Source organism: Phyllostomus hastatus, unplaced genomic scaffold, assembly GCF_019186645.2.
Source record: "Phyllostomus hastatus isolate PE091 unplaced genomic scaffold, TTU_PhHast_1.1 phas_scaffold_585, whole genome shotgun sequence".
Classification (NCBI taxonomy): Eukaryota; Metazoa; Chordata; class Mammalia; order Chiroptera; family Phyllostomidae; genus Phyllostomus; species Phyllostomus hastatus.
Genome location: NW_025334037.1, coordinates 10,498,112 through 10,518,871, shown reverse-complemented (window position 1 = coordinate 10,518,871; position 20,760 = coordinate 10,498,112). Strand labels below are relative to the sequence as shown.

At 42.5% G+C, this 20,760-nt stretch overlaps 1 protein-coding gene across 2 annotated transcripts in view; it reads right to left on the bottom strand.

The window, feature by feature from the left end:
• NELL1 (neural EGFL like 1) overlaps positions 1 to 20,760 on the bottom strand; it is a 727,165-nt gene that overhangs the window by 601,618 nt on the left and 104,787 nt on the right. The gene's annotated exons all lie outside the window — the stretch shown is intronic.

Below are 20,760 nucleotides of genomic sequence, written 5' to 3'. Positions count from 1 at the left end.
GCATGGTCCTGGGCACACGGCACTCACTGAGTAATGGAACAGACCTGGGTTGCTCCTATTAAGAACAACGGTAATAAAGAAGGCCCTTGGCTACTAAGCTTTCATGTTTGTTTCTTCTTCTCTCTCTCAGCTGCTGTCTATAGTCCTCCCAACATAAATGTGTCAATACAAACTTGATTGCTTTTTAATCATGTTTACAGAGAAGACAACTTGTGTGCCTGACTTCTGCTTTGTAGGAAGTGCACTGAATTATTCATTTAGTTTGGGGCTCTTTCTTTAAAAAAAAGTAATCACCACCGTCTTGAGAGAAATTTTTATTTTTTTCATGCTATCAGTCCTGTCAGACTTTAGAAGTTCACAATCACTGAAGAAGAGCGAAGCAATTTAGATAAAATTTCCTGCTCTGAGAGAAGACTTTTGTTATTAAATGGGAGCCATTCAATAGTAACTGCCAGCTGTTTAATCAAAAAGTTATTGTTCATCGTGGAGGAAAAATTGGAGTTTGGAAAACAATGAGGCTGCGACACCAAGCTCAGAAAATGTCTGATGCTTTCAAATTCATTTCAAACTCCATCCGTCTGATCATTTAAACTAAAATGGCCCATTTCTGATAAGGTATTTCATGGCTGATAATAACAAAATCACTAAGGTGACTGAGATCTCCTACTCATCTCTCTAGTTAGCCCCTTTCGCTGCGGCCCCTTCATGTTCAGATTAAAGACAGTTTGCAGAGGTGTCTCACATGAGCCCATTATTAAGGACATACAGGTGACTCCTTTAATTCCAAAACCAAAATGAATGATACAAATTAAGAAGGTGAGAGCATTACTAGTAGAGAAAAATCCTGCATATTAATAACAGAAGTTTTTTTAATTGAATATCCTGTTGTCATTCTATTACAGTTGTCCATGAGAAGAAGGTTTTGAGGAAAGCAAATGGGAAAAGAATAGATCCAAAAGGCAGAAGGCATGTGCTCTAAATTCCAGGTTTCACCACTGCACTCAGATGTGGCCCTAAATCAATCACTTCATCTTCCTGGGATGATGGCCTTCCCTTTTACATAAATAAAATGATGCCAGCCCCACTGAGCTATTTTTTTTTTGTCTCAGTGAGACACTGCACAGTAACTGCTTTGGAAACTGTTGCCCAGTGCAGATGTGAAAATGGCCCAAGTAAAGAGGTATGGAGCCACCTGAGAGCTTGTTGCTTTTCCAGATTCTCCCAGTGACCCAGCTACACCCCTTCCCTTAGGCTCAGACCATGATACACCCTGATCGCCTTTTTAGAACTTTACCCTTTTGTATTAAATTACTCAATTTGGTTTCAGTTACTCACAACCTACATGTCTGAATGAACATGGAAATGTGTGAGGAGACATACAGAGTCACACAATTCTACTCTCATATGAGGCACTGCAGTAAGTCCTGGGACACCCACTCAGGGCAAAGCGCGTGTGAAGCACCGAAGTTCTGATCTCACCTCACCTGGGCGCCTACCTCACCTACACCCCATGAGGTAATCAGTGATTAATGGGCTCTTCTTTGCCATGGCATCCCCCGGACCTGGGCCAGGGCCAAGCACAGAATACATACTCCAGAACAATGGTTTTCATTTCACTTATGTTTGCGCTTTGTGTCAGATCGACGAGTTCCGGGAAGCAGCCATCTCTCTCAGATTGTGTGATTATCCAGTGGGTGAACTGGCTTTGCTCCCCCTGCCTCCTCAATGGATTAATTGTCCACCTATACTTCCAACACTGGGCTGATGGAAAGGTTGAAATGCAAATTTTCACCTGAGGGGATGTTTGGAATAACCGAAGCATTACTCAAGTCAAGGCCATGCCATATTTCCATGCATAAATGACAATTTGTATGCACACTCCCCCAGTCTCCTTTAACCTGCCCCTCGCCTTTTCATATGAATCTCGTAACAATTCTGTCCATAACACATAACTGACTGGGCATTGCTGGCACTTAACAAAAACACTCAGGAAATATCAATTAAGTGAATGAATACATAAATGAGTTACTTGGTGAACTCTAAGGCCTCAGTAGTCTTGCCACTTTACAGAGACTCCAGTTACAATGAACTATTTGCAAGTCCTAGAAGTTCCATGCACTCTCCTATTTCTGTACATTCTGGCCCCTTGGTTCGAGACACCTTCCTCACACTTAGCTGGCTACATAACACACCAAGAGTCAACTCAGCTGCAAACCTTCTCTCATATTCTCTTTCATCCAGTTCTATTAAAAATGCCACCTTTTCTTGGTTTCCATGTTGCTGAACAAATGCCTGATGCTAACCTAAATTTCCTTCCTGCGGAAGTGATTTAGTCTTTTTGCCTTGAAGTCATGAGAATATTTTTTTCTTTTATTTAAAAGTTGATCATTTTACTGGGATATATCATTGAGTTCACATTACAGGTCAATTTTCTCACATTCATGATTAGCCCTGTCAATATGTAGGTTTGAATTTTGTTTTCTTGCATTATAATTTCTAATAGTTTTATTGAGATATAATTCACATATAATGCAATTTATCCATGTATATACTTCAATGGTTTTGGTATATTACACTATTTTTTATTGATTTATTGGGATGACATTGGTTCACAAAACCATACAGGTCTCAAGTGTACAACTCAATAAAACATCATCTACGCACTGCATCGTGCGCCCATTGCCCCAAGCAGAGTCTCTTTCCAACCCCATTTCCCCCTGCCTTTTGCCCACCTCCACCTACCCACCCTTCCCCCTGGCTACCACCACCCTATTGTCTGTGTCTATGTGTTATATGACATGTTTTTTGTGGCTAATCTCTCATCAACTTTATTAAGGTGTGATAAAATATATAACATACTTCCAGATGTTTTATTGATTTTGAAGTATATAATTAAGTGGCATTGATTAATTCACAATGTTGTACAACCACCATCTAGTTCCAAAATTTTTTCATCACCCCAAACAGAAATTCTGCAACCAGTAAACAGTAACTCTGACTTTTTCCACCCCTCAGCCCCTGTCAACCTCTTATCCTTCTGAGTCTATGAATTTGACTATTCTAGACATTTGATAAAAGTAGAATCATGTATTTGTCCTCTTGGGTCTGGCTTATTTTACCTAGGATAATATTTTCAAGGCTCATCCATGTTGTAGCATGTACTGCATTTCTTTTCATAGCTGAATAATATTCTACTGTATGTATATATCACATCTTGTTCAGCCATTCATCTGTTGATAGACACTTGAGTTGTTTCTGCCTTTTGGCTATTGTGAAAAATGCTGCAATAAACCTTGGTCTACAAATACCTGTTCAAGTGTGCTTCCAATTCCTTTGGGTATATACCTGCACGTTGAATTGCTGTGTCACATGGTAATTTACATTTAGCTTCTTGAAGAACTTCCAAACTGTTTTTACATTCCCACCAGCAAGGTGCAAGCATTCCAGTTTCTCTATATCCTGACCAACAGTTACATTCCTCTTTTTATTACAGCCAGCCTGTCATTTTTATTTTTATTTTCCTAATGATGAAAAGTGTTGAGCATCATTTCACATGCTTATTGGCTGTTTGTGTATCTTCTTTGGAGAAATATCTACTCAAATCCTTTGCCCATTTTTGAAGTGAGTTGTTTGTTGTTTGTTTAATTGAATTGTTTGTTAAAGGAGATCTTTAATGTAAAATAATAATCACTTATCAGATATACAATTTGCAAATATTTTCTATGATTTTGTGGGCTGTCTTAACTCTTAGATAGTGTCATCTGACACAGAAAAGTCTTTAATCTTGATGAAGTCCAACCTTCACCTTGATGAAATCTTTTTTTTTCTTTAACTGCCTGTGCTTTTGGTGTCATATCCAAGGAATCATTGTCAAATCCAATGTCATGAAGATTTTTCCCCAAGTTTTCTTCTGAGAGTTTTATAGTTTCAGTTCTCACATGTAGGTCTTTGCATCCATTTGGAGCCAGTTTTTGTATGTAGTGACTGGTAAGGGTCCACATTTGTTCTTTTGCAACCAGTGTCAGGTTACCAAGAACACAACAAGACTGACTCTTGCTGATACTCTCTGAGGAGCAAGAAACAAAAGCTACCATCAGCCTTTTCATATACTTATCTCAGCACCATTTTGACAATTTCTTCTTTTCGGACCACATCCTTGTATTTAGCAAATGCCTTATTGGGGAGTCCATCTCAGCAGAGGCGAATATCATCTCTAAATAATGTGTTGCTAACTGGAGAGGATCTCATCTGTATTCCACATGAGTCGGACCTGTGGGCTGAGGTGAAGGGAAGAGGATTTCCTGCAGGTTTTTCTTTGAAGGATAATCTGCTGGGTCCTGTCCTCCTGTTGGATTTGCTCTTCAATAAATGTGCTGGGTAAGTGAGTGAGGATACTCAGCCCTCCCTGGAGAACTGCAGGCTACATCCTCAAAGCCTCTGCTTTCCCAGTTCCCACTTCAAGGTCCTGGTATAGCACAGTGACATAACCACTCCCTGTGCATAGCACACTACAGTTCATGTGACACTTTTTTTTAAAGACACCTAATATTCTATTTTTTAAATTTGTATTTATTGCTTTTAGAGAGAGAGAAAAACATCAATTTGTTGATCCACTTATTGGTGCATTCACTAGTTATTTCTTTTATGTGCCCTGACTAAGGATCAAACCCATAACCCTTGGTGTATCAGGATGATGCTCTAACCAACTGAGCTACTAGGCCAGGGCTCATATGACATTCTTAGCACTCTTTGTTTCTTCCTGGTGAGGTAGACGGAAGCAAGGATTACTGCCACCCCAGTTTTACTGATCAGAAACTCAGGACTCAAAGAAGTTAAGGATTTGCCTAAGTACACACACTTAGGAAATGGTGAAGCCCAGGACTGATTCAGGGTGTCTGACTTTGAACTTGCAGCAGTCTGGGTCCTAGTGTAAAACAGTGATTCCAGGTACCCTCTGCTTTCTGAAAGTTTGTGACACACCACTGTCCTTTTAAAATAAAAGACCAGTATTAGTAGTAGGGTAACAACTCTTTTGTAAAAGCAAACACCCTCTTTGCATTTCTTTTGGCTAACAAAAATTGTAGGACTTTTATAAAGGCAAAGTGCTATAATGTAAACTTTCAGAAAGCAGGGGCTACTACTTTTCACTTTTTGCCATTGTGGTTTATGAAAGTTTTGGTAAGAACTCTCTATTCTCAGACAGCTGGGAAGACATGTTTACTGAGATGTGGGCATTTGAGAAGAGAATACAGTACTCCCCCTTTATACACAGTTTTGCTTTCCATGGTTTCAATTACCCACCATCACCTGTGGTGAAAATATTAGAGCAAATTCCAGAAATAAACAATGTATAAGTTTTAAACCACACACTGTTCTGAGTAGCATGATGAAATCTCACACTGTCCCACTCCATCCCCCTGGGGATGTGAATCATCCCTCTGTCTAGCACATCTGTGCTGCATGTACACTGCCCACCTAAATAGGTGCCTAACTAAATACAGTTGGTCATTTAGCAGCCATCTCAGGTCTCAGACTGACTGTCAAGATAGGACAGTGCCTGTTGTGTTCAAGTCACCCTTATTTGACTCAATAAAGGCCCCAAAGTGCAAAAGTAGAGATGCTGGCAATTCTGACATGCCAAAGAGAAGCCACAAAGTGCTTCCTTCTCAACTTAAGGAACAAATATATATACAGTGAGGTTACTAAGATCTACATTAAGAACCAATCTCTGGCCCTGGCTGGTGTGGCTCAGTGGACTGAGTGCCAGCCTGTGAACCAAAGGGTCACTGGTTTGTTTCCCGGTCAGGGCACATGCCTGGGTTGCAGACCAGGTCCCCAGTGGGCTGGGGTGGGGGGTGCATGGTGAGACGCAACAGATCTATGTTTCTCTCACACATTGATGTTTCTTTATCTCCCTCTATCCCTCCCTTCGCCCTCTCTAAAAATAAATATATAAAACCTTTAAAACAAAAACAATCTCTGTCCATGAAATTGTAAAGGAAAAAGAAACTTGAGTTTGTTTTTCTGTTGCACCTCCAACTATAAAAGTTACAGCTACAGTGTGTGATCAGTGCTTACTTACGACAGAGAAACATTAAATCTGTAAGTGGAAGACTAACAGCAAATGTGTTCCAATTGACAGCAACACATGGAGCTGGAAAGCACTGAGCCTATATGAAGACTTCAGCAAGGAAATGAGGGCCCCAAGCCAATTACTGTAACAAGAGATGGTCACAATAAAATATTTTGGGTGACAGGAGGAAGACCACATTCATATAACTTTTATTACAGTATATTCTTATAAGTGTTTTTCTATTGGTATTTTAATCTCTTACTGTATCTAATTTATACATTAAACTTTAACATAGATATGTATATATAGGAAAAAACATAGTTTATATAAGGTTTGGTACTATTCACAGTTTCAGGCACCCACTTGGGGTCATGGAACATAACCCCCATGGGTAGGGTAGAATTACTGTAGTATATTAAAGACATTATTTACAGAAGTATGGGCAGGGAGTAGATAAACCACAAGGAATGGTACACTGCTACAAAGTTTGTGTTTTTTTAAAAAAAAGAATTAAAGAACCCTTTCCTTCCTGTGCTTGAAAAGGCAGGGAACCCAAAAAGAGCCACCTATTAGGGCTTGTGGCTTTCCATCAAGGGGAAGAACAAGGAGCCAGGGGAATAGAGACCCTCTCCTTCCTCCCTCCCTCCCTCCTGCCTGTTCTTCCTGCTCATGAAATTCAGAAGGAATCTAGAAGGCAAAGGAGCCCCCAGAGCCTGAGCCCATGCAGGTCAGCCTGCTAGGATGCAGAGCAGAGCAGAGCAGAGCACAGGGGAGAGAATTCATCTAGAGAAGCAAATGAATGATACCTAGCCCAGCCTCCAGGGCTTTTCCATCAGCCACTGTCTCCCCCTGGGGCAAAGACTGGAGCCCATACCTAAGCACACTCCCTTTTGAAGAAAGTGACATTTTGGTGACTCCCAGTGACTGCAATTATCAGGTCACCTTTCTCACGTGGCACAGAACAAGGATGAGCTCCAGGGCAAGGCTCAGTCACATAATTTCCATGTTGAACATCATGGACAGTGTAAAGGTTGTATTCATTTTTTTCTCTGCTGAAATTTGGACTCCAGACTTCAGCATTACTCCGTTAGATTCCCAGATGTCAAGCCCATTGCTGCATGGTTGTACTCCAGGGGAGGTAAGGAGCACCCCACCAAGTAGGTGGGGAGGCAAGCCTGGGCTAAAGCTGCCATCAGGCACTGGCTTAGCTGGGCCTCCACAGCACTTTGTGGGAAAGGCACTGTGTTCACAGGGCCTGTGAAAGGGCTGCAGCCACAGGTAGACAGGCAGAGGTTGGTTTCCCAAAGTGAAAGCCTAACAAGAGCTGCCCCTGCCAATGGGGTTGACAGACACCAGAGGCAGGAGCTGGGCTGGCCTCTCCAACCCACTCATGTTCTTTTCCCTCTGTTTGATCATGGCCTTGAAGATTCCCTTATGGCAGGAACAGCCATGTACATAAATGACTCCTGATTAACCAGACACTGGTATTATCTCCTTGGATTTGTCCTTCTATTCACTTTTGCTTCACAGAAGAATCGTCACTACCAAGCACAGTGGCAGCAGCACGGAGGTGTATACTGAACACCAGGTATGGTGCCAAACTACTGATGTGCTGGTGATATGGTTCACAGCCTACCCAAGAGCCATTTCCTCTTCTTCTTTGCTCAGAGTGCCTCAGTTCTGTGGAGGGAGCAATGTGTCAGCTCCATGGAAGGAAGGATGCTTGGTCTATAACAACCACTGTGACCCCCCTACCCCTTTGCCAGGGAAAAGTATGTCAAGCCGGACAGGGTAGAAGGGAATAAAAGAGGCCCCAGTCCCAGATGACATGTCTGAGCACTAACTCATCTCAGGCACTGCCTCAGCTAAACTTCCTGTTTAAAATATAACCTTAGAGTTGAAGCCACCGCTGTGTGCAATGAGGAGTGTCCTCCCAAATCCATGTGCACTGTCACTTTTAATTCTAATCTCATGAGGGAGGCATCAGTATTATCCCTATCTTACAACTGAGGCTTAGAAAAGGAAAGTAACTTGCCGAGGGTCACAAAGCTAGTGGGAGAGCCAGAGTGGAAAGCCAGGGCTACCCAACTCCAAAAGCGAGTGCACTTAGCCAGCAAACTACACGTTCTCTCACTGTGTTCATCTGATGCCTGGCCCCAGACGACATGGGCTCCACTTCGGTCATAAAAGGTCAGACTGAGCATTATGCCCATGCTCAGAGCACCTGGCTCCCATCACACACCTACTTCAATCTTGTCATTCCCATCTCAGCACAGGCTGACTGCCCTGGTTTCACCCAGCTACACAGCTGAGACAGCACGTGCTGATCTGAAGGAGGGGCCTCCCTGCCGGGTTTCTGCAGTCAACACTGCGTGGGACTGGCCAGAGGCACGGATTCCAGCCCACAGTGGGAAGCCAGGAGCCTGCAGGGGAACACTGCCTCACACTCTGCTGAGGCACAGTGCTTCCCAGATCGTCCTACGAGAGGCAAAGCAGCCTGTGTTCCTTCTGGATAGATTCCGGCTGCACCTCACTGGTGTTTCAAGCTTTATTCTATGAAGTGAAGAAACAAATTGAAGAATAATATACACAGGGCTGTCTTGTTATTGAAAAAAATGGGTTTGTATATGCAAAGAAAAAATCTAGAGAGGAGAAATAAAATTATGAATGATCACTTCTGTGGAAGGGAATGAAGGGCAGGGTGGTGGGTAGCGTACAGTTTTAAACAGCTCACACCTTTCATATTTTTTATGTTCTTCAGTAGTTTTATTAAATGTTATGTAAGTTACATAGGGAATGCATTAGTGAGTTATAGATATTCCATCATATAAAGCAAACCTTCACTTTCACCTGCAATTATCCATTAGAATCACTGTCCTTTTAACTTCCTGTACATATTTTCTTTTTTGTTAATTTTGTGAATCCGGCAAGCCCCTTTCACAATTTAAAAGCAAGGGGAAGTCAGCTTCTCTGCGGTGGCCTCTGCAAGGCTGCCTAATGCCCTGTGGAAAGGGACTAAGTTCTCTTCCCCTCTTCCCTTCGCCATCAAAATATATCCCTACCAATGCCATCTTCAAATGTTTCAGTGCTTGTAGAAAACAGCTGTTGCGCTTCAGCACTGTAGCTGTACTCCTCTCAGCCACACCCAAGTGCTGGCACAGCTCAGCAGTCGGTCGATGAAGCAGTTTGGTGCAAGCTTTAGATGGCAAAGCCTTCCCACACTTTGTGTCTCGTGCCTCAAAATCTAATGCTTTAAATGGCTACTTTGGTCTCTGTGTCTGTAAGGTAAGGCCTTGGATGTGGTATAAATTGTGTGTCATTATAAGGAATAAAACTTTTCTGCTGATAAGAAAAAACAATTTAGAAAATTAAAAATATATATCTATCCATTGAGTTTCGCAGTAAGGCTACATTGAAACAGCATGGGACACTCATGAAACCCTGCCCAAAAGGCCTAATTGAACGGGTTTGAGGAGAGGCCCCCACTGTGGGCCTCAAATGCAGTTTTAAGAAGCACACCCACAGAATTTCACAATGGTGATATGTCTACCGTACAGGCAAAACACACGTACCCAGCTGTGTTGGCTCTCCAGCAGAGGGGGCACGTGCCTTCAGTGCCCCCGATGACGGGTTTACGTTCCTACCCTCTCTGCAAATCACCTCCACTTCTTTGTGTATGCCATGGCCCCTCCAACACAGGACATATGCTTGAGAGCAAGGCATGGCTCACCTTGTGCTATGAATCAGACCAGGAAATCACCAAAAGCCTTTCACAGATTAACTGCCTTACTCAAAAAAAAGAATAATCCTCAAAAGTACAAGGCAGAAATACTAGGATTACTTCACCGTTCCTTCAGCCTGGTACATACAAAGCACATGGAGATTCACAACACACATGCCCATACAGGTTCTCACCTGACCTTCACAACAACGCTGCACAAGTAGGCAGGATGGAGAGGATGCCCATTCTGTACAGATGAAATCGAGGAAAAGGACAAGGAGACAGAACGAATGGAATCATCTAGACAGCTAGCATAACAGGCCAAAAGCCACAAACACAGGCCCCTACATGAGAACTCTTCCACGTATTCATTCATTCAGGTAATCACAAACATGAGTTGACCACCTATTATGTGACAGCACCATAATACATTTATGTGGGTCACACAATGGTGGGCTCTCAGGTGCTCACTGCTCCTGGGAAAGGCAGACATCAATCAAAGGATCCAAAACTACTCTGAATAAAAGAATCACTATTTTAGCATGAAAATGTGAAACACAAGAGACTTCTTTTTTTCACCCAGAAAATGAAGGATAAGTGAAAGTGAACTTGATAGTGTAGAACTGGCATGCACACAGATCCTATAGCTTACATGAATATGATACACTTTGAAAACTAAGAGAACATGAGACCAGAGGAATGGGAAATCTAATGCAATAAAGGAACACAGACCAGACTGCGAAATTGTTGTAAGCTATATTAAGCACTGTGACTTTTAGCCTAAAACTGAGAAGAGAACATTAAATGAGCTTAAGTGTGGATGTTGGTGTGGGAAAGGATATGGTGCCCAGATTTGCAGTGTGAAGTCTTTATACAAGGACATCACCCTAATGTCCATGAAAAATTGTAACCTGCAAAAATGACTCAGAACTCAATGTGCTCACCTACTTCCTGTGCCTTACTCTCTTATTAGCTCCCGCAGGCTCCAGTGCATACCTAATTAGATACCAATAAAAGAAGCAGTAAGAACAAATGCCCACCTAAACGGTCCCCCACAGCCCAACCCTTTATTTCGTTGTCAGTAGTTTTCAGTGTGACCATGTGATTGCAAAGTCACCTTAAAGAACACAGAGAGTTTACCACCTTGAAACAGTGAGCATCAGAATTTACACTGGAGCAATGTAAAATCACCCATGTAACACTGGAGCCAAGTGTAATGCATCTACTTCACATTTGAAGAAATAGTCGAATGGTTCATTTGCAGTCAGTCGTGATTTAAGAGTAGGTCCTTGGCCATCACACATCAGCACAGAGGCACGTGCAAGGCTTACAAATCATACGAGGATGATGGGCCATTCAAAAGCCTGACCCAATATTATCTCTGTGGTATTGAGGTCATGAACCTGTCTATCAACAGTCCAGATTCAAAGAAAAAGGAAGAGTCTTTACATCTAAAAGTAATACTACATAAGCCTTCCAGAGTCCAACAGTGGTTAGAATTTGTAATGAGGTAAAATCTGATCCAACCAGGACATAGCCCTGTGAGTTGACCGGCACCCCCTACCTCACAAAGTAATAATCAAACTCGGCCTTTGTTTTAGTGTATAAACGGGATGCCTTAGGCCAGCGATTTCAACTAGTGTGCCATAAGAACTTTTAAAGCATGCCCTACCTGGCTATTTAGTCAGGGCACTGACCTCCTTTTCCTTAGATTGTCAAATCAAAAGATGACAAGAGCTATCCAGTGTGAACGAATCAAAATTATACCTATTTTTTGTCAGAGAAGCAAAACATACTTTTTTGGAGTGCCACAGAATTTTATCGGTCAGTTTATGTGTGCTGGGACATAAAAAGAGGTTAAAAATCGCTACCTTAGACTTTTTCTGTGGGAAGTTAGAAGTGTTATCTTGTCACATAGGAGTGTTAAAAGGCAGGAGGAGGAGGAAGAGAAGGAAAAAAGAAAGTGGAGGCACTGGGGGAGAATAAACTCCCTGAAGAGGAAGAAGGAAGGACCTCTGGTCTCTAGCTACAGGCTGCCCCCGCCTTGCTGCGGACCCCCGGGCGAGTCACTCTGCCACAACTCCCTACCTGTCTGAGAGCCACCTCAGAGGCCCATAGTAAAGATCCACTGAATACAGACATTGTCTCTAACAAAATATGAGGCAGTAACTTCAACTCAGTCACAACTGAGCAAAAACATCTGAGTTTCCCCTGCAGAGTACTAGGCCTCTGAGGTCAAAATGTCAAAGACTTCAAGATATTTCTACCACACTTGCCCCAGCTTCGGCCATACTTGGGCTGCAGAGACAGCTCAGACCTGGAGGGCAGGTACCAGCCAAAGTGCACTGAGCAACTGAGTGAATTGAGTGTCCTGCTGCAGACATACCAAAATGTGTCACAGCCTGGAGCTGTTTACCTCCAGTGGAAAGAAAATGCCATTCCAAGTAATACAGGCTTTCTGAGTGTCCCTGAGAAGCCAGCTGATGGCCCCAGCTCCCAGCATGTTAAGTTCCTATGTGTGAAATTTGCTGTCAGGAAAGCAACACCCTCAGACTAATGGACAGTAATGACTAGAAATGCAGCCTGACATTACCGAGAAAGTCAGAGACAGCACCATACAGGCCCTTGGAGGAGAACGGAAATTACTTCCACTCTAATTGCCCAGGAAAACCCTCAGATGCAGGCCCAGAACACATTAACCCACTGGTTTAGCGGCTCTGGGACTCCTGCCAGGAGAAGCACTCACAAGAAGTTAAAGATGAACTAAGGACAAAAGTCAACTGCATTTAGGGTCAGAGCAGGGAAAAGAATGCAGAGAAACCTTTTCCTCCTGTCTCTCACCTCACCCTCACTACACACCCCTTAAAGGAAGAGCAGCTAAACAGGGCAACTCTGTATCTGTTTGCTTGCTTGCATCCAACTGCTCTGGTTGTGATTATTTATAACATTAATTTAATTAAAGTTTCCAGAAAGATAAATAAATTTCTACATGGTAGTATGGAAAATCAATTCTTTTCAATGACAACATAAGTACCCTTGGTCTAAGTAGAAAACTAATGCATATTTGGAATTCTTTTTCTTTTCTTCAATTAAAAAGTCCTCATGGCTCATGCATTTTTTATTCTTCAATGTTCTTTTCTAACAAGTGGGGCATAAAGGAACAGAGATGACTAACATATAAATGTACATTTTTTAAAAAACCAGAATTGCATAACATATATTGTTCTGGTTTGACTTTTTATTTGCTCTCCTTGCTTTCCTTTTTAAAAGAAATAGCCATGCAGATCCATCAAAAAGGACAGAGTAAAATTACAACAACAAAGATGCTAGCACTGATTTTTCTTCCTCCAGGAAAACATTTATTTCTCTTGTCACCTATTTCTCTTCCATTCACCCTGTGTAGGCCCACGTCCATACAATACAATACAATTGAAAATGCATCTGAAGTCCTGTAGATGAAATCACTAGGAGTTGGAAATGAAGTCTTATTTCCCTCTCTATTCTAATTTATCTCGGGCTCCATGTATGCAATGAGGTGCCTTCTTGTTAATCTGGGCATGGACTCAGGTAGCCAACAAACTTCCATACACAGGGAAGATTATAGTGTATTTCTTTTTAACCCTTTCCATTTGCAACTTTGAAAGCTTGGGAGTACAGGCTGAGGGGAAGAGATGCAGGCCACTCTCTCATCATGTACTTCAGTGAATCCTATGACCTCCTACCTTTCCCTGCCATTGAGCCCACAGTTAGCCAAAGGTATATTTAAACCCACCAGGGGACAAGAAGAAAAGATAAAGGTTCTTGAAAAGACAAAGTTGGAAATAAGTCTTCTAGGGATGTCATTAGAAGACAGGGCAAAGTTAAACTTGAAACCCACCTAATGAGGTTGGAATAAATAACTCACAGGGTACGCAGCATGGGCAGAAGTGTAGGGAGCAGCATTCAGGAGAATGAGATAGCCAACACAGTAATGTTTAGGCTGCCTGAACAATTAAGCAGCCACTCTCTGCTTTGCCAAAGGATCTACAACTCTGAATGTATTACACTGGCCACCCAGACCTTTAGATTCCTTCTCTCTCATTATTTATGTCTCTGCAGTTTGGCAGCAAATTCTTTTTCCCCTTTCAGAGAATGTGTTATGGTTTTCAACGGCACAACTATCCATCACCTGCTGGCTGCAGTACACTGCCCTAGCTTGTAGGTCACCAAACTACCAAAGCCCCCATGGCCAGGGCAGCCTGCACACCCCACCCCACTGCACCCCTCCCAAAGGCTGTCTACCATCACATGTCTGGGGCAGAGAACACTGGATGAAATAAAGAGCATAGGGTGGGAAGAACAAGACACCATCACTTAGCATCCAAAATGCATATTTGGCTTGGCATCTACTCCAGCAAGGAGATTGGCAATTGAGAAAAAAAGAATGGCCATCTTGGATAAGTAGTCTTTGTTCATCCCAGTAGCATGTTGTACTGTCTACTCACCGATCAATTCAAATGATTCAAACCCCCTTCTGGTCTACTACAAAAGTGGCCCTGTGAAGACAGAGGGTTGAGTTGCTGTCCATGGTCCTGAAGGTAATAACGACGATGATGATAATAATACTAAAGCCCTATGTCCTCTATATAAACATCTCATTAAGCAAATCAGCAACAGATACTCAGATCAGAGGTGGAAGGAGACATAAAAATAACCTAGTCCAAGCCCTTTATTGTATACCTACAGAGCTAAGGCCCAGAGACAGTGAACAACTGTCCCAGGGACATACAAATCTAACAATTTCTTTCAACTCAAGTTTTCTGCCAAGAACATTTTTGTGCTACAAGCCAGAATTTCAAATTGGAGAAGCAAATCATATCTATTTTATTTAGGAGATTCAGGAAATTATAACAAATGACTTTCCTCACTCAGTAAAACTTCACCTGGCTTCACATCCCCTCATAAAAGCTGTGATAATTTTGGTTCATGAGTTCAGGAGGGAAAATTAAATTTCTGAACCTCCTTTCCCAGAGAATAAGAAGGATAAGAGACCCGGCCATGTTTTCAAGGCCCTTACAGGATCACCAGAAGTTCTTATCACACTGGAGGGGGTATTTTCTTCCTCACTCAGTTTTATAATTTTAAAGGACTCTGTTGGCAAAAACTGTACGCTGTTGTGCTGCACTCCCCACCGTGGAACTAAAAGACAAACTATTGTAGAACCTAGCCTAGGATTCAGCAGTCAGAGTGAGTTCAGGGATGTGACCAACCTCAAACCCTACAGTGCACCATGGAACCACATTGCATGCTAGGTCCTGATTCATGGAACATTAGCCCTGTTTTTATACAGGTGAAAATTGGACTCAGTTGAAGTCACTTTCAATTTGATATTCTAACATCTTCCTATATGCCAGTGTATGTCTGTAGCACTTCATGATGTTTATATTGGAGCTTGAAATTTTCTGAGGATTTTACTAACTCTTACTACATTTGTACAACAATATGGTTTAAAAAGTTACTACCATTCCCATTTTACAAATGCAATCACAGATCCTGGCACGAATGAGTGAATGAATGAATGAATGAATGAATGATCTTCAATAAAAATTTAAGACCTAGATCCCCCAATTTCACACTCCTACATCACTGCATGTGCATCCCATTATATAAATGGCAAAGGCAAGAGAAATGCCCAGTATTCACTTTAGTTCAGGCTAAAGCAGAGAGCTCATATGCCTGGTCACATGGAGAAGAGCTCTTCATTTCCTTTCCTCTCCTCTCTCACTTCCTCCTCCATCCCTCCCTACAGGCTTCCCCTCACTGCCAACTTGATACCACTCACCCATTCACACTCTTCTCTCACTGACACCATGACTGGCTTTGTAATACTTACAAGATGAAACTCACTCCAAGCCTGATTCTCCTATGATTGGTACAGAATGAAATCACACAGCAGCAAGTCTATAAAGATGCAGCAATTGTCATGCACTCTCACCTGGGATGGCAAGAAATTAAGAGGCTACTCCACATCCCCAAAAGTTCCTCTTCTGTAATCTCCTAGACTTCATGGTCTCTACCAGGACTCCAGCAATCCATCCTGCATGTCCTTATGATCTCATACATTGCCTTGTACTGTTACTCAAATTCACACATGGGTATGTCTTATCTTCCTAACTCACTTGTCATCTCTTCCTGGACAGAGAATCTGGAGCTGCTGGGTTAGTTGGATATGAGGCATATACTGGCTTCTCATTTTAATTTTAGCTCATTTTGATGATGAGTTCTGTGCATGTGTTCCTGTTTGTGAAGGGAATAATATATCAGTGGGGGTGGGGAAGGAGGGCAAGAGTCTTGGCCTGGCTCTCTTGGAAGCTATAAGCTTTGACAGTCATTTCTTAATTTTCCTCTCCTGGCTGTAAGTGAAAATGTTTGTGTAAAATCGATAAAGTATAGTATATACATATAGCTTAACTACTTTAAGGAATGAGATGTCTAATAAGATGATGTTTGTAAATACTTTAGGAGCTATCTGGAAAGGAAGATGCAATACCACCATATTTATTACGAAAACCTAGAGATAGAAACAGATGCTCACATCCTGGAGTTACTCTGAAATACTAGACAGAAACCTTGAATTACCAACATGTTCAGTGATTTGCAATAAGTTTACTTCTCTGATTCTGCACGCTCTTCAAGATTAGTCATATACAAACATGAATGTGCTCTGCAGTGAATAAACAGCATGTGTTAAAAGTGAAATCTAAATATGTTTATTGTCTAGACTATACTCATTGAGTTAACCTCTTGTCACAGTGACTATCAAGCTACTAACACACATGTGTGCACACTGCATGTGTGTGCTGTGCACACTGGCACAAAAGAGGCAAGAGTTTGGAGCTCTGTTGCAACATGACTGTGTAAGAGAATTTTTTCCAGCAGGGAGGCAAGAGGAGGTTGGCTCAGAGCGAGGGCACCTGCACATTGCAGAATGTGCGGGACAAGGGCTAAATAAATGTACCATTTGACTAGAAAACATTTTGAGCCCATTCCTTCTCTGTTGAGATGCTCAGCTCCACTGTCACCTCAAGACCAAGATGCTGAGAGTGACTTTTTGTAGGCCTTTCCCACTGCTCAGTTGCTATTATGAGTTGTCAAATCGGCCTGTTCACAAGGCTCAGTCCATGCTTCCTCTGGATCCAGGGACCAGGGCCAACCACAGTGGCAGCCCTGGTGGCTTCAGAATTTACAATGTCTAAATGAATAAGCCACGAGCTTTGTGGTGGCAAAAATTCTTTGTAATATCTACATCTGGGCAGGGATAATGTGTCCCATAACTTCATATGATAGGTGGATGAATAACTAAAAGTTACCAAATAAAAAGAAGGAAATTCCTTTGTGGAGAATGAGAAAGGACACTTAGGCACTGAATGCCACATGTCAGTGGCCTCTGGGATTTGAGTAATGTGGACAGGCTGCAGGGTAAGCTGAGAATGGAGAGGTCAGGGGGATCTGAGGAAGGTGCATTCAAGTCTCATTCTAGGCTTTGCTGGCAAATATTGACATAAAGGCAACTGGAGAAAAAGCCAAGGCAGCCTGGTCGCCCAATCAAATGATCCCTTTCCTATTTCTAACATGAGATAAGCTGTTACCCATACTTTGGGAGCTTCTAACTAAGCTTAGCTAAGCAGTAGAAGCAAAAAGAAAGGTGTAAGTCTCAGAAGCAAGCAGAAAGTGTTAAACTGCCAATGAAAATAGCAGTCACTTGCCTTAGACAATTTGTATAATCAGGTCTGAAAAGGCTTTGTTTCTCAATTCTAACCTAAAAAAGGTGGGAAATCCTGCCACAATTAGAGTTCCTTGGGGCAATGGAACGGCCTGGGAAATCTTCTCTTCCTGCTGGTAAATGTTTGTATAGCCTCCACACCTTCTGCAGCATCTCCCCCTGGGAAGACTCCCTGGTGTGGTTGTGACTCTGTGCTGGGAAGTGTACATGAACTACACAGGTGGTGTGGAGGGCTGGGAAAGCTAAGGTTTGGGAGTTAGATCCCTGTTCAAAGTTTTGCTTATTATGTTATATGATTGGGACCAAGCTACTCATCTTTTCCAACATTTTCCAATTCCAAATCTCAGTCTAATAAAATTGTCCCCACATGTCTAGCCTAAGGAATATCAAGCCTAGCACATTACCTGGCCTGCAGTAGGTGCCCAATAAATGTAGGACCCTTCACAACCCCCAATGCCAATGCAATGGGTTCCATTAATAAGACTCAACATCTTACCAAACAATTCCAAAGATAAGCAATATGAAACATGTGGGAGGAAAATACTAAAAAGGAGCAAACTGCTCACACTACACCAGGCTCTTACCTTCCCTCTCACTTCCAAGTCCAGGGCCAATGGTCTCTACTGTTGGGCTGAATAGCCTCTTAGCTAGAGCAGGTACTCATGAGTCAGACTTGGGTTCAAGTCCTAGTACTGCCACCTATTAGCAGCAGGATTGCAGACATATAATGCAACCTCAGTTCCACCATTTTAAAATGAGAAAAACAACAGCATTGAGTGTGGGATGAATGAATTATGTAAAATGCTTAATTAGCACTGTGCCTAGCACAATTGACACTCAATAAATGTTATCTATCACATCACCATTGATCACCTAACCAGTAGAACTCTTATGGGTGACAAGTTGAGAAAAATAAGACAATATAAAGCTAAAGGTAAAGGAATCAAAAAGTAAGAATCTCATGATGGGATGGAATGCATAGCTTACAGAGTAAAGAGCCAGTTGTTGAGAAATCCCTTCTCTTGGCAGGGTGGCCTGGATAGGAAGTGGTAGATCAGTACCTTGATAAGTGAGCCTGAGCTTCCACCACTGAAAGTCAGCTAGTGCTGGCCAGGAAGAAATTTGTGAAGAAGAAAAGTTTGTTTTGTGCACTACATACTACCCTCTCCTTAATCTTTCCCTCCTCCTCACCAGAGGTCTGTTTCAGGTACTTAGTCATCCAGGGTCCCCCACTTATTACTTGCACCTCTGCCTCTCATCCAACTTCTCCCCCTCCAGTCCATGCACCAAATCTAGTCTGGCTGCATGAAAACTACATGGAGAGCTTACTAAAAATGGACCTCCTCGGGTTCCAGCCCTCAGGGTCTGATCCAGTAGGTCAGATGGGGCCTGGTTGCCCATGTATTTTCTTATAAGTTTCCCAATAATTCTTATGCACAGGCAGGTTTGGGAACTATTTTTTAGCCTTTTCCTACACAAAAGTCAAGATTTACCTCTCCTATAGCCCAGTTGTTCCAAGCCTTTCTTTCCCAACCTATCTAAAAAATGCATTTTGTGCTAGGGTCAATGAATCATCAATGGTCAGCAACTTTATTTTTCCCCTCCTAGATCTTACAAAAAAATGTTATGCCATGAACAAAAGTATGAAAAATTTCTAAAGAAGGGAAGGACTATTCAGAATTTCCTCAATCCATTCTTCATACATAGGGCTAACCCTAGAGAATATTGTGGCTTCTAGCTCTCCCATCCTCTCCCCCACCTTCCAGATAGAGAAGTTGACGTAGCCAAGGACATGCAGTGGATGCAAGTTTGGAGACAAAGAGGCACCATCGATGCAGAATAAATAATCATAATAACAACCACCACCATGTAATAAACACCAAAGGCTGAGCATCACCCTATGCACTGTCATGAATTATATCATTTAACGTTCTCATCTATGAGTATATATTAGTATTATTATTCCCAGTTTACAAATTTAAAAAATGAGATGCAAAGAAATTAACTTCCCCAAATTCACAAAGCAAACAAGTGGCTGAAGATGGGAGCTCTCATAGGGACCAGGGAACTGGTGAAGTCACAAAACCTTAGATTAGCAAAGCCATATCCTCTCTCCTCTTTTCCTCTTCTCCAGAGAAAAGAATATTGGGGGGAGGGAGATAAAACTTTTGGAAGGAAGAAGCAAAAAATTGCATAGCAAGAAAAGAGCTGTGTCTTCAGGACTCCTCCATTGGGAATTACTGATGCTACACTAGGGATTCAAGGCCTCTTTCTGGCCTGCAGCACAAGAGGACATGCATGGCTCCCATTTGGGCAGCCTATGGGTGGTGGCAGGAGGAGCAGGAGTGCCTTAAGTTCTAGGGAGCTGAAGGAGACGATCAGCTCTTGAAGATGGAAATAAACGAAGACAGCGGCTTGAGGCTGCTTGTATTGCAGCTGCCAAACCCAGGACTGCAGGGTAGAAAGCCAGTGGTTTCTATGGAAACTCTGTCCATGCACACATATTATATCTGGGCAATTCTTCAGAAATCCAGAAAGTACCTTAAATAGAGGACATCAAAATGGACCATGACTCACTTGAACATGGTGAAACCTCCCTTAACATTGACACTAGTTTCTGTTCTTTGTCCTCCCAGGTCCTCTTCCAAGAGAGACTACAGAGCCAGGGTGGCAAGCACATGAGCTATCTCTTCATAAGAAATGTAGTCCAGAGCTGACTGACCTTGGCCTATCCCTCCTTCTGTTGGGTTCCGGAAGGGAGCCTGTCCCCCTGCACGCCTGTTCTTTATTCTGGGCCCAAGGTAGCAAGTCCTGCGGCTGAACAGTCATTTTCACTTTGCCATTATCATTAATGAGAAAAAACAGTTCACGGGTAGTGCTTGCAATGTGAAAATGACTTCATAATAGGATGCAGATCACTATCCACAAGGACTGTCATTGGGTTCTGGCGGGATCAAACAGCCCCTTGACCACCATTACCTAGCTGTCCAGCTGTAAATGATCCAGCTGAGACCCAGAGTCTCCTTTCTTCAGCTGGCAGCAAACTGGACTCCAACGACAGACCTGGGGGCCAGTGTCACCCTCATAACCCCAACCCTCCACCTCCTGTGAAACTCCCCCAGACCTCACAAATGGACCTGCCATCCTCCAACAAGCTGAAAGGCTCATTCCTCCAGAGGACAGATAGTATCAATTCCAAAAGAT